Genomic DNA, 15,368 nt, shown 5'->3' with positions numbered 1-15,368 from the left:
GCCCTTGATCTCTTTAAGCTTATATTCCTCTTGTGTTACCCATAGTCTTGCTCAGTCTTATAACACGTATTTTATTGTATTTTGATTGAAATCACCCTGCCCAACACTGATCAAATTTCTTTCAGGATAAAGACATTGTCTATTTTACATGTTTATCTCCACAGCTTGGCACACAGTAGGCTTATCATCAATATTTTTAAATGAAGGAATAAAAATCCTCTCTCTTCTTCATGCAAAAAAGGCAACAAGAACAAAGATTTTAATAATGTAGCTGATGGGAGGGGGTGTATTAGTTACCCACCACTGCTATAATAAATTATCACAAACTATTACTTAAAATATCAGAATTTTTTTTCTCACAATTCTGGAAGCCAGAAGTCTGAAATCAGTATTGCTAAGTAGAATCAACACCGTCACCAGGTGGTATCAGAAAAGCTTTGTTTCCTCTGAACCCTTTAGGGAAGAATCTGTTCCTTGCCTTTTCCAGCTTCTGGTAGCTGCTGACATCCCTTAGCTTATGGCCAAATCACTCCAAACTTCAAGGTCAGTATCTCCAAATCTCTCTTTACTCCGACTTCATCTTGTTTTCCTATCTCTCCATGTGTGTATCTAATCTCCTTCTAACTCTCTCTTAGGGATATATGATTTTATTTAGGGCCCACTCAAATAATACAAGATGATCTTCCCATCTCAAGATTCCTAGTTACATCTAAAAAGACCGAGCCTTATAAAATCACATTCAAAGGTTCCAGGAGGCTTAGAAAGTAAAAAAAAATATTTCATGATAATAAAGGAGTTAGTAAGAAGAAGTAATTTTATGAAGAATCATACATTCATTTACCACATAATAACATTTTGGTAAACAATGAGCCACATATACAATGGTGGTTCTATAAGATTATAATGGAGCTGCAAGATTCTTATTGCCTATTGATGTTGTAGCCATCATAATCTCATAGCACAATTCTTTATTTTTTACAAATTTAGCAAAGCCTAAGTATATATTATTTATAAAGTCTACAGTAGTGTACAGTAATGCCATAGGCCCTTAAGTTCACTCTCCACTGACTCACCCAGAGCAACTTTCAGTCCTGTAAGCTCTATTCATGGTAAGTGTCCTATACAGGTATACCATTTAAAAAATCTTTTTTTTTTTTTTGAGTTGGAGTCTCACTCTATCACCCAGACTGGAGTGCTGTTCCCAGCCACTGCAGCCTCAACCTGCTGGACTCCGGCGATCCTTCCGCCCAAGCCTTCCTAGTAGTTGGAACTACATGTGTGTGCCATCACACCCGGCTAATTTTTGATTTATTGTAGAGATGAGGTCTCGCCAAGTTGCCCAGGCAGGTCTCAAACCCGCGGGCTCAGGCATTCCACTCACCTCAGCCCCCCAAAGTGCTGGGATTACAGACTGAGCCACCGAGCCCGGCCTAAAAAATCTTTTATGCTGTATTTTTGCAGTACTTTCTCTATGTTTAGATATGTCTAGATATGCAAATACTTATCATTGTGTTATAATTGCCTACGTTATTCAAAATAGTGACACGCTGTACAGGTTTGTAGTTTAGGAGCAATAGACAATGCAATATAGTCTAGGAGTTATAAGCTAGGCCATCTAGGTCTGTGTAAGTACATTCCATGGTGTTCACACAATGACAAAATCGCCTAACAACATTTCTCAGAACATACTCACTTCAGTAAGTGATGCATGACTGTATAACTGACAGAATGCTCAAAGCCTTTAAAAATGAAAAAAAGTTTATGAAGAGAAATTATAAAGGAAATTACAAAGAGGGCAGACTCCATAGCCCAATAGTTAAGAGCACAGACACATTTTTAAAATGTAAATAATGGCTGGACTTGGTGGCTCAGTCTGTAGTCCCAGCACTTCAAGAGGCCGAGGCGAGTGGATTGCCTGAGCCCGCGGGTTTGAGACCAGCCTGGGCAACTTGGCCAGATCTCATCTCTACAATAAATAAAAAATTAGCCAGGCATAGCAGTGCGTGCCTGTAGTTCCGGCTACTTGGAAGGCTGAGGCAGAAGTGCCAGAGCCCAGCAGGTCGACGCTGGGGTGGCCATGAGTGTGCTACTGCACTCCAGTCTGGGTGACAGAGTGAGAGTTCAACTAAAAAAAAGATGTGAATAATAATCATACTTCATAGAATTGTGGTAAATGGTTAAAAGACTCAATATATTTAGAGCACATAGAAGTGTTTGCTATTATTATTTAAGGACCAAAAATCTACAAAAGAAGTGTGAATGTAAAAAAAAAAGTCAGAAAATATATATTGATAAAAGGACTTTAAAATGATTGTCCAAGAAAAAATAGTAAAAAAGAAAAATATTGTATAAATGACGTAAGATAAAATATATTTTAAATAGCAAATTAAAAACATTTGTAACCACAAATTTGAGAGGAAAATAGGGTAAATATGTTGCATATCAAAAGAAAGACTAAGACTATAATTGAGGACATCAGGAAAACTGAAGAAAGCTGAAAAGAATGTTCTAAGGGGAATAACTGGTTTTTCCTTTATGTGTTTATGTGACTGGTAGTTTTTTTGCGGCTCTTCTATGTCTTTGCTGATTTTTTTGTCTAGTTATTCTACTAATTGCTGAGAGAAGACTGATAAAATCAGTAAGATTGTGGAATTGTCCATATCTTCCTTTAATTATGTTTGTGTTTACCTCATGAATTCGGAAACTCTTCTATTAGTTGCGTTAACCTTTATGATTGTATGTCTTCCTGATGAATTTCCTTTTGTTATAATGAAATTCCCTTGTCTATTTCTGATAATACTTTTTGTTTTGTGTATTATTTTCCTAGAGCGTCCATTAAAAAGTACACAAATTGGGTGGTTTAAACCAACAGAAATTAATATTCTTTCAGTTCTGGATGGTAGAAATTTAAAATCAAAGTATCAGCAGGGTCATTCTTCCTCTGAAGACTTAAGGGAGTAATTCTTCCTCACCTCTTCCAGAATCTGGTGGTTACTTGATGTCCCTGGTATTCCTTGGTTTGTAGATATTTCAGTCGAGTCTCTGCTTCCATCATCATGTAACCTTCCTTTCCCTGTGTATGTCTGTGTCTGAAATTTCCTTTTCTTATAAAGACACCAATCACTGAATTAGAGTCCAGTCTAATTTGCTGTGACCTCATCTTGATTTGCATCGGTAAAGATTCTATTTCTAAATAAGGCCATATCCATGGCTACCAGTGGATAGTCCTTCAACATTTTTTTTTTAAGGAGTACAATTCAACCCACAACATCTTGAAATCTATTTTTTCTGATATGCATATAACCACTCTAGCCTTCTTATGATGTCTATTTGAATAGTCTATTTGAATAGTACATATTTCTCTATTCATTTACTTTGAGCCTGTCTGTGTCTTAAGATTTAAGGTATCTCATATAGACAAAAGTTTTTAAACCTCATTCTAGCAATCACTGCCTTTTGACTGAATTGTTTAATTCATTAATGCTTAATGTAATTATTGATATGTTTTGGTAAGTCTACCATTTTATTATTTGTTTTTTACTTGTCTCCTCTAGGTTTTTTGTTTTTTTTTTTTTTTTGGTACTTTAATTTTTAAAATTGTATGTATATACATTTATTTTTTATTGAAAAATAATAATTGGGTATATTTATAGAGGATGTTTGTAGCCTGTGTTCTTCATTAATTGCCTTAAAATTATTTAAATATGGCCGGGCTCGGTGGTTCAGCCTGTAATCCCAGCACTTTGGGAGGCCAAGGCAAGTGGATTGCCTGAACCCATAGGTTGGAGACCAGCCTGGGCAACTTGGCAAGATCTCGTCTCTACAATAAATAAAAAATTAGCCAGGCATGGCAGCATGTGCCTGTAGTTCTGGATACTTGGAAGGCTGAGGCAGAAGAATTACTGGAGCCCAGCAGGTCAATGCTGGGGTAGCCATGAGTGTGCCACTGCATTCCAGCTTTAGTGACAGAGTGAGACTCTAACTCAAAAAAAAATTTTAAGTATATTAAGTTTTATTTACATTTCTTTTTGACTTTTCAGCTATGCTTCTTTGCATTTTCTTTTAGTGGTTGACTAGTGATTACAATTTATAACCATAACTTTTCACAATTAACATGTTAACATTGTATAAAATATGAAAAACTTACGAATATACAGAGCCATCCCTACCCCTGCTCTTCTCTGTGTAATAGTTGTTATATGTGGCACATATACCTATATTATAAATCCCTGTCATACAATCTGCTTTAAATAGATTTATTTTTAAAATTAAGAGGAAAAAAGAAAAATAATTGTTTGCATTTCTCCAGCTATTTTTTTCCTCATTCCTGATGCTTTCTTTTCATTCTTTTCTGAGCATCCAGATTTTCATCCAGAATCTTTTTCCTTCAGCTTGAGGAACTTCCATTAACATTTCTTACAGTGCAGATCTGCTAGCAACAAAAGCTCTCTGTTCTCTTTTATCTGAAATTGTTTATTTTATTTTATTTCTTTTGCCTTCATCTTAGGAGGATATTTTTCCTGGATTAGGTATTCTGGGTTGAATTGTTTTCTTCTTTCAACCCTTTAAAGATGCTATTCCACTTTATTCTGCCCTGCTTGGTTTCTGATGAGAATTCAGTTCTTAATCAAATTCTGCTCCCCTGTGTAATGGTTCATTTTTTTTCTTAGCTTTCAAAGTTTGTTCTTCATCTTTGGCTCAATGGCTTCACTATGGTGTGTTTCAATGTTAACATCTTCATGTTTATTCTAATTGGTATTGACACAACATCTTGAATCTGTAAATTTCTGTCTTTCAACAAATTTAGAAAACTTTTGGTCATTATTACTTCAAATCTTTTTTTTCTGTCCTGTTCCCTTCTGCAGCTGCCTATGTGTTGAACTATTTGATATCATTTGAAAGGTCCCTTGTTCTTTTTTTAAAAATCCTTTTCCTCTCTGTTTATCTTAGATAATTTCATTGATTTCTTTTCAAGGTCACTTTTTTTTTCTGGACATCTCTACTTGATTTCTAAGTTTATCTAATAATTTAAAAATTTCAGCTATTGTATTTTTCATTTTTAGTATTTACATTTGGTTCTTTTTATTGCTTAAATATCTCTGCTTAATTTTCCTATATTTTTATTTATCAAGGACATATTTCACCTTACTTTATTAAGGGTGGTTAAAATAACTGCTTTAACATCCTTGTCTGTTAGTTTCAACATCTGGTTCATCTCAGAGTCAGATGTAGTTCACTTTCTTTTCCCTTGAGAATGAACTCTATTTTCTTGATTATTCATATGTCAAGTTATTTTGGAATGTGTCCTGTGTATTATGAATGTGAGATTATGAATACTCTGATTTCTACTATTTTTCTCTAACATGTGTTGTTCCTTTGCTTTAGCAGGCAATTTTCTTGGCTAGGCTTGAAGTGCAAACTCTGTTTCTGTGAACAGCAGCTCTGGTCTCAATTCAAATCATTTGCTTAGCTGAGCTACTTTATTCTGTTCCAGGCACGTATGGTTCAGAGGTTAGTCTGAGATATGAGTGGACAGAATTTGGGGATCCTTTCTCTGTCTTTCATCTCTTCCCTTCCAGGGTCCTCTACTCGCTTTAGTAGCAGCTTCCCAGCTTCACTTTTCTGATCCTGCTGACCAGAAAGTCTATGGGCTTTCCACCAGTTATTTCACGACTGGGCTACCAAGTGCCAGAGACTTCATTCATCTCAGACTAAAATTTGTAAAAATAGGGGACCTGACATTATTTTGCTCCTCTTCTTCAAGCGTTTACTCCTTCAAAGAGTCTATCAGCTTCTGTTTACACTCCAGTGACACCAGGTAGCTGCTTTTTGTATTATATCTTTTTTGTATTATATTTTTGTTATAGCTTCTTGGAGAAGAGAAAGGGATCCTCTGATAGGGGCTCATTCCATCACTACCAGAAGCTGAAAGTCCATTTGACCTGCAGTATTTTGTTCTAAGAGTAAAAAGTTGGAAGTAATTGAATGTCCATCAAGAGGAGAGTGACTAAAAAGACTGTGATTCATTATTCTGGATTACTATGTAGCAGTTAGAAAGAGTAGGGTCACTCTAGCTACTAAAAGAGACAGCTCTCCAAAACATATTCTTAGATTTAAAAGCAGGTTTCAGAACTTTAAGTACAGCCTGCATTGTGGATGTTGTGTTGTGCCTTCTAAGTCCTCCCTTCAGATCAATGCACTCATTTCCTCAGCTGTCCAGAGCATTTGCTGCTGAAGAATCACAACAGGGTCCCTCTCTAAAAATTGCCCTCAGCTGGAGGGAGTCATATTTTCAAAAATACTCATCTTCCTCAGGAGGTAACTCACACTCAGTGAATGGCTAATACGTGAATACAATGACCCAGCCACCTTGTTCTAATTTGGGTCAACTCTGAAGGCCTATCTTAGTTCTAGTGCTCCTTGAGATTTGTTGGAACGTCCGCTGTATTTGTACACAGTTTAACTTACTCTACTGCCCACCTGCTTGCCTTACTCCCTCACAGGTGTTGGTCCAACAATTCATTGCCCCCCATTAAATCTCCTGAATACAAATCTCCATCTCAGAGACTATTTTCTGGGAAACCTGACCTAAAGCAGCCAAGTTCTTTCAGGTAAACACTAACAAATTCAAAAATAAAACATGTTTCAGTAGGTACATATATGTATGTAAAGGCACAGAAAAAGTTCTGGGAGTATATAGCAGTTACCTTTAGGGAGGAAGTAGGAGGGGGAGGGTATTCAAGAGATTCTTTTTTTTTTTTTTTTTGAGTCAGAGTCTCACTCTGTTGCCCAGACTGGAGTGTAGTGGCACACTCATGGCCACCACAGCGTAGACCTGCTGAACTCGACGATCCTTCTGCCTCAGTCTTCCAAGTAGCTGGATCTACAGGCGCATGCCACCACGTCCAGCTACTTTTTCTTGATTTATTGTAGAGATGAGTCTCGCCAATTTGCCCAGGCTGGTCTCAAACCTGTGGGCTTGGGCAATCCTCTCACCTCAGCCTCACAAAGTGCTGGGATTATAGGCATGAGCCACCACACCCGGTCCAAGAGATTCTTTAATATATGTATACTGTTTAAATGTGTTAGAACTCAAATATATTTGTGGATCTGTGTGAAATTAAAAATAAATGCCAAAAGATAACTTTAAACCTATATGTTCATCCTGCTCCTTGTACACCTCCACTAGGGTGGCCTCAGACTCTTTACCCTCAAGAACAAACAAGTCTCAGAGCAAACTCTGTGTCTTCCTGTTTTTCCTGTATTTTTTCTTGGTGAATGAGAACATCGTCCACTTACCTGATCATACAAACAGGGAATCAGTTTTTACTTTTCTTTCTCTTTCATTTCTCTATTTCCAAACCCATGTTCAGGTCCTGATAATTCAGTCTTCTTAGTATCTCTCAGACCCCATGAATTATTTGTATCCTTTACCGTTAATCTTATTTAAGGTTACCACCCACTTTTGCTGGGAGGATGGTTTCAGAATCTTAACTTTTCTCCTTGCCTTCAATCTTACTTCTCTTTATTCCATTCTCCACATTCCATCATGAGCACCCTTTCCAAATCATTAAGCTATTCAAGTCACTCTTCTGTCTTGGAGACCTATTGTCCTCAAGAGAGTCTAAAGTTCCTAGAATGGCAAGTGACACCCTACTCACCTGGCATTATATATTCCAGCCACACTATACCTCTGACCTGCACACTCTCTACTCTTTTTCTTGTACCCAGCACATTGACTTGTACCTATTTAGGATTCCCGAGTTAAGAAAGTCTTTTCCTTCTGCTGAATCAACATTCTACCCAACTTATCTCCCCATCATTTACCTAGATACTCCTACTTTTAGCAATTCTTTTTGTAAAGATGGGGTGTCACTATGCTGCTCAGGCTGGTCTCAATCTCCTGGGCTCAAGCAATCCTCCCACCTCAGTCCCCCAAAGTTCTGGGATTATAGGCATGAGCCATATGTCCAGCCCTTGATTCTCCTATTAAACTTTTAGAACTCAGGTCTCTTCTTCCTAAGATCAAGTCAGATAACTTTCTCCTGCACAACCTGGGTATCCTGTGTCTATCCTATCATGGCATTCATCACATTACATTGCTATTGCCTGTTTGTAGCCCTCAACAAACTGAGTTCCTTATTGTTTTACTGTCTCATTGACCTTTTTATACTCAACACATAACATGTAGGGTTGCCTGATTTAGCAAATAAAAATGCCCAGTTCAATTTGAATTTCAGATTTACATGACAAATAATTTTCTAGAACAAGTGTTTTTCATGCAATATGTGAGGTATACTTATACCAGAGATGAATATTTGTTGCTTATCTGAAATTCAGATTTAACTGGATGTCTTATACTTTATCTGGCAATCCTTCCAGCACAGTGCCTGGCACGGAGTTGGCATTCAGTAAAATGTATATAACCCATATATATATCTGAACGCTCCAGACCTCTGGGTTACGCTTTCTTTTAAAATCCAAATATTCCTATATGATGGATGAACACAAACCTCTAATATTTCCAAAGATTCCTCATAATAGGTAGGTGACTGGGCTTCTGGCAGGAAAAGTAGGTTACAATTTCTTATAGTCTAAGTTACCAATTTCAGTTCAGTTTTTATCTCTTTCCTCCCTCTTGATGCCGGCATCTCCTCTGTACAGGTTCACCCCAGGCACAAATATACCTCCTTCCTTTCCCTCCCACCATGCTCTGTTAACAAAGGGCCATTGTGCCTAACACACCAGTGAAGTTTTGAAACAATGGAAGGTAAGTGGCATAATGCCACTTCCTATATTTGTAAAGACAGAGATCATTCAGTACTCAGGAGCATTCAGCCTGGGGACCCAATGAGGGTTGAAATCTGGTTGCGCACACATTGCCAAGTGGGGAGCCCTGACACAGGACTACATTTGATGGGAGGAAATGGTATCTTTTTATAATTTAGCTTAAAGTACCCTTTAGGCTGGTATCATTTATTGTGGGGAGATCAGAAGGGCAGACAGTTACAGTGAGAAGCAGAAAATAAATCCAAACTATTAGATATGAGTGATCCTAGACACTGGTCACCTTTCCCCCAACATAGCAAATTTCTCACCTACTACCACCCACATGAAGCCTTGGGATGGCACATGTTTCCAATATTTTTTCTCTCTGGACACCATGTCACACCTGCCTCACCTGCCCGTCTCTCCCTGCCATTATGGCCATTTCATGTCTTCACAGGATCATAACTCTGCCAAACCCTCTAGCCCTACTTTCAGCCTCACTCACACACCCACATTTGCTACCACTTTCTCATGAGGTGCTTTTGCATTTTTTTCCCTATAGCCCTGAATTTTATCCTTGATTAACGAAGAAAAATAAAATCCAATGAAGTGTTTTCTTAAACAAAAATAAGTTTTCTACCTAAGATGAATCCTAACATTTTTTTTTTTTTAAGAATCTTTGCTCAAACTGCAGCCAGCTTTGAATATAACCTTTTATTCCCCTGGACATGTTGAATGGAAGAACAGATTCTATCACCGGCAAACAAGGGAACATTAAAGGAAACATGTCAATAAATCAGTCTTTATTTTAAGGCTGTGCTTTCTTAATAAATATATGCCCACGCCACCACCTCTGGGGTTTTTGCTTTGTCTTTCCAATGGGGCAGGAGTTTGCAGGGAACCATTTACAAGCATCCAGTTGCTGCCCAACCCATTTTATAACCATTTCCATGTTGGGCCAGAGAGGCAGCCTACAGCCAGGAAAGAATTCAATGCCCCACCTTGGCCCCTGAGACCCAGAGAGCACCGTTTGCGCTAACTAGTTATTTCCAGTCATAGTCTCTTTGTGATTCCATTGAACTCTGTGGGTTACATTGTATCATGAACTAACTGGATGGACTTCAGAGAGAGTAAGAATGACAAAAAGAATGGAGAAAAAGATATGTGGAGAAAGATTAAAGAAATATATATGGAACATATATAAGGAATATACATATACAAGAAACAGATATAAAGAATACATATGTAAAAGGAATATATGTATGAGCTAGGCTGTATCCTTCCATGTAGATGGAGGCCGAAAAATTTATTCTGTCTCAAAATGGAAAAATTGTCCACAGGGAAAGGGTGAGAAGGGTTAAAACTGAACTCAGTCTACTGAAATGGGCCAGTCACCCCCTGGGGTTGAGATTCTTGATAAAGCAAATCTTTAAAATAATGTTTTCTTTTTAAAAAAGGAAAATCAAATTAGATTTTTTTGGAATGATTTTGCATTTTTTAAAATTTTTGAATGGATTGTATTTTTTTAAAGTTTTGATTTTCATTAAGATTATTTTGATAATTTTCATATGTCAATAATAATAATAATAATAACAACAACAGTTTAAAAGATCTGTTAAAGTGAATCTATCAGCCCCCTTCATATTATGAAAAAATTTCAAACATCCTCAAAATAAAAAGGAATAGTAGAGAATGAACTTTTGTAGGCATCACCTGGTTTCAACAATTCCTCCCTCTGTGGCAATCTTGTTGTGGCTGTACCCTGCATGCTGATTGGTAGGATGTTATTTCAGTTCCAAACCCTTCAGTTATCTGTGGGATGCTGAGGCTGGGGTTCCTTTAACCTCATATCTGCTGCCAGCTGGCTCCCTGTTGGACTCTGCAAGAGAGAGGCGGGGCTAGAGGAGAGATCGGGGAGTTGCTTCTTCCTGTTAACATCACCTGGAGATGCTTCTTTACCTGGTAATTTCCAGTTTGCAGTTTTTCTAACACTCACACACCCATCCTCACTGCCCTCCTAAAAAACACCAGCCGCAGTGGGCCAGAATACACTGAGTCTATGTCCCAAGACTTCAGAGACCCAACTTTGAGCTGGGAGACAAAAGGTCTCTCCTTACAAGTCTGTGTCTCAGCTGGGTGAGGCCCCTCTTCCAAGTCTCTGCTTTTTGATAAACCCAACCTCTTCTCTTTACTCCCCCAACCCTAGGGCTTCCTGCAGTGGCTACTTCCATGACTCCTTAGTTTCCTCTTTTTACCTTTCAGTAACCTAGTTAATAATCCTCAATATTAAATTCTCTGTTGAAATAAATGATGTGGTTTATGTTTCCTAACAGAAGACTTCCTGGTATACCCTTCTTCTTCTTCTTCTTTTTTTTTTATTTTAAAAGCACATTCAGACATTATGCCATTTCATCTGTAAATGATTCAGTATGCATCTACAATGTTTATGGATTTTTTTAAATTGCATAACCACCATGACATTCACAAAATTAAAAAATTAACAGCAAGTCCTTAGTGCCATTTAATAATTAGTTTGTATACAAATTTCACTGCTCTCCCTAATGGCTCCTGAGATTATTATAAATATTCACAGGTGCTCTTGGACCATAGAGAGGGACGAGGAACAAAGGCCACGGAGGGATTACTGCCCCAGGTGAGAATTCCAACAAACCAGAGAACTTAAATTTTCACTTGCATTAGGGCTGCACCTGGGGAAGAAGGGAGTCCTGGGAGAAGCCTGTTGCTATAAGATTAAGTACAGGGGATAGGAGGAGGCCCTGGTTATCAAACAGCTGATTTGGATGCTTTGGTCAAAATATTATAGCCTTTGGACACCGACTCCTTGCCCCAACTTTATCTGCAGAACATGAGTGAAGGAAACATCTTCAGTTTATATCTTTATCCAGAAAAAAACTGGAGAGGAGGGTCAGGGACCCGAAGAACAATGACATGCACAGAGAGCTGAATAGGATCTTCGTCCAGTTCATTTCATGACAGGAACGCTCTTCCTGGCAGGGTATGATCAACTAGCTGTACCCTTCATCCTGTCATAAATCTCCATTGCATTCCCAGGAGAAACAACGCCACTGCCAAATGGTGGTTTTCATAATGAATGTTTCAGTGATTTATTTATCTTCCCAAGATTCTCCAAACATGAGAAACTTAATTAAACTTGTCTAAACACTATCAGTCACCCGTAGCCTTGAAGACCTCCTCACTCTTGTTTTCAGAACATAGCTTAATGATACAATAAAAATGCCAAAACTCTGGTCTTTGATAGAGACAAAAGGAAAAGTAGTGAAAGTGACTGCACATCTTTTGTAGATGTGCCCCCATTATGTTTCAGTTTCAGGGAAGAAGGTGAGTGGACCCCCAGAGTGGGAAAACATGCTGGCATTGGCCATTTTCTTATGAACACTTGTGGTGTAAGCCCACAGGGCATTCTCACATATGACTGGGAAAACTTGGGTTACAAAGAAATTTAGGTAGTTCGAATTGGCTTTTGATAATACTCAATGCTGAAGCATCCACTGTAGCACAATATTTACATGTTATCATTTTCTCTAGTATATCAAACTGCTGTGTAGCTGTGAGTTCCACAACTTAGTCATCAGGGCACTGAATATTTCTCTTCACCCTGAAGTCTCAGGTCATTCCGTAATGTGTTTCTTGGTTATGTTTCATTAATTATGAGTTGCTCAGTAACTGCAAGCCCCAACTTTTGAAGGTCAAGCTGTATTCTCCTTAATCTCAATCCTAGAATTCACCAGACCAGTAGATAAAAAACCAGGGTTCTATTTTTGCTCTGCTGCTTCCAATGATCTGGACTGGTTAAATCAAACTTCCCAGAGTCTCAATTTCTCCATCTGTAAAATGGAAATAAGAGTGAACCCTTGCTTTGTTTTCTTTACAGGGTTGTGACAAGAATGACATGAGCTAATGGTCCTTTAAAACTGCAAACAACTATGTATTGGGGAGATATTTGCAGGATTATTTAGCAACTTGTATAAATCTTAAGATTGCTTCTGCTTATGACCTTAGGGGATTCCTTAACTTTGTCTTGCCATAATGTAGCCCAAGAAGAAATGAAGGTTACTAATTCCTTTTCCTGCCTCCCTCAGAAGAAAGTTATGAAACAGAGATATTAAACAGGAAAGACTTCATAAATGATGTCTTTCTTTACAAAATTATCACCAATTATAGCAGCTGAAAAGACTGACATTAGTCAGAAGTCACTTACACATTATAGAAGTAAGCATATCCTTTAGTTCTTGGGAGCAACCATTATCTGCTGAACCTGGTACCCTCTCATCTATCTGCCTGACTTCCTGGATGCACAGCAGAAGCCAACCTGAGTCTGTCTGCTATCCTCTCACAAGTTTACCTGCTATTATAGCATCTCCATAGCCCAAAGCCCTACTAAATCACTTGAAGCTGAGTTTCTGCCTGCGTATTCTTCAGGCACGCCTTTCATCCACTTTGCTTCTCTATATTTCAGCTCTCCATGCAGTGGGTGGGTTAATGCAAACTGGTATGCTTCATGATTCAACTGGGTCTTGTTATTTGAATTTAATACAGATGATATCCTGGAGTCTGAATCTTCACATTGCATATCCAGATCTAAAAACTTCAACAACGTTTGTTGTTACGTTAAATTCATGCTGTCTTTTAAAAAGTCATCTTAGAATTTTTTATTTGGGCTTTAATTGCACGATAATCAGGACATCATTGGCTAGCGTACAGTCTATAAGTAGAACTGAGTTATTTCTTCCATAAATGTATAGTCAGTGAACATGGAAAAAGCCAAAGGTTCCAGAAAGATTGCTCAGTTTCAATGTACACATCTCAAGTAAGTGCATCTAACTGGTAAAACTTCCTCTGAACTCAAAGCCTAGCAGTAAAGGAGTCTGAAAATGAAGGCTAGAGATTTTTGATCTTTCTAAGAAGATCCATTCTTAAATCCCTTGTAATATCAGCAGCATTTGACAACCTCTTTCTTGAAGTACCTTCTCTTGGATTTTGTGACACAGAATTCTCCTGGGTTTCTACCTACTTTTAAGGACTCTTTTCAATTCCTTTTGTGCCTTTCTTTCTCTGCCTTTTTCTTAGATGATGGTGTTCTTTGTACTTATGCCTGAAGACCACTTCCTTTCTCATCCTATATACTTTTCTAAATAATCTCACTTGTGTCCATGTCTCAAGTTACCCATCCATTTGCTTCTAATTCCCATTTCTAATACATGTGGCTATTCTGAGTTTCAAACTCCTAGAGCTAATTGCATATTAAAATTGTGTTTCCCAAAGGCAAAGCAAAATTCAACATGTTTGATAATGAATTCATCCTATTTTTTGCTGAAATATTATCTTTTCTCTGTGTTTTTATCACCCATTCAGTAATTCAAGCAGAATCTGGTGTCTCAGAGGATTCTAATTTTTATGTGGTGGCTGGCTTCCAAGACGCAAGAAGCAGAAACTGCCAGTCAGTTAAGGGCTATGTCTGTAACTGGTGGGTTGTCACTTCTGCTGAATTATATTGCACAAACCAGTCCCAAGGTTACCTGGATTTAACAGATTGGAGAAATTGGCTATCTCATGGTGGGGGACTGGCAAGTTCCTATTGTGAAGGAGTGTGTAAAATGGAAAATGTCATTGAGCTTATCTTGAAAAATGCAATCTTCAACAACAGGAAAATTAGAAATCAAATTCTGACTCAACTATTTCCCAAGCCAAAGCAGTTAACCATGAAGTTATACTGCTTTATATACTCAGAAGAGCACTTCCTTCATTTCTGGAAAATAGCAGAAATAAGAAACACTAGTGATTCTTCTCAATCACTAGTTAACCATTTATTTATCTACTATTTATAGGCACTGTAGATATTTAGTAACCACAACCAGTCCAGACATTGAGTGCAAACAGCAATGAGTAGAATAGACAAGTAATTGGTCTCCTGGGGCCTAGAGTCCATTTTGCCACCATTGCATAAATTGTTTCATTTTAAGTGACATAATTAGAATCAGTTGTTATTAATATCAAAGAATGATCAACTTTGACCCTAAGGAATGTTGGAATGAAACTCTCCAGAGTAGAGGTCTGCACAGAGTTTAAAATTTAAACTTGACCCATAGTTCATAGCATTATAAAATATTTAGACCTCTTGGTGTGGCGTGAATACAGGGAGGATTGTGGATATTAAATATTTACAACTGGTAAGTATTATTCATTATACGGTAGTACTTGACACATAGCAACTTACAAAAAAATGCTTGGATTTAGCACTCGAGCAAATTAACATTACATCCTGTCCTAGGGTCAACTGTGGTTCTGTCTAAATGACCAACAGTTGATAGGACAACTACCAAAACAATCAGTGGAATCACTGTACAATCTGATTCTCTCATTAAGACAAGTGAAACACCAACAAGGAGATCCAATGACTCTATGGAAATCTAATCAATTGCTCTGCAATCAGATAGAATGGCTCTCCAATCAAATTAATTTGACTTTATTTGGTTTTGTTAAGTGACACGGTGCCTGTTCTTTAATGCAAGCGTTTATGGACAAAATTCCATCTTCTTTATGGTAATATTCTATCATGT

Source organism: Carlito syrichta, unplaced genomic scaffold (assembly GCF_000164805.1).
Source record: "Carlito syrichta isolate Samal-C Ts95f unplaced genomic scaffold, Tarsius_syrichta-2.0.1 Scaffold308993, whole genome shotgun sequence".
NCBI classification, from domain to species: Eukaryota; Metazoa; Chordata; class Mammalia; order Primates; family Tarsiidae; genus Carlito; species Carlito syrichta.
This window is presented reverse-complemented; position numbering follows the sequence as displayed.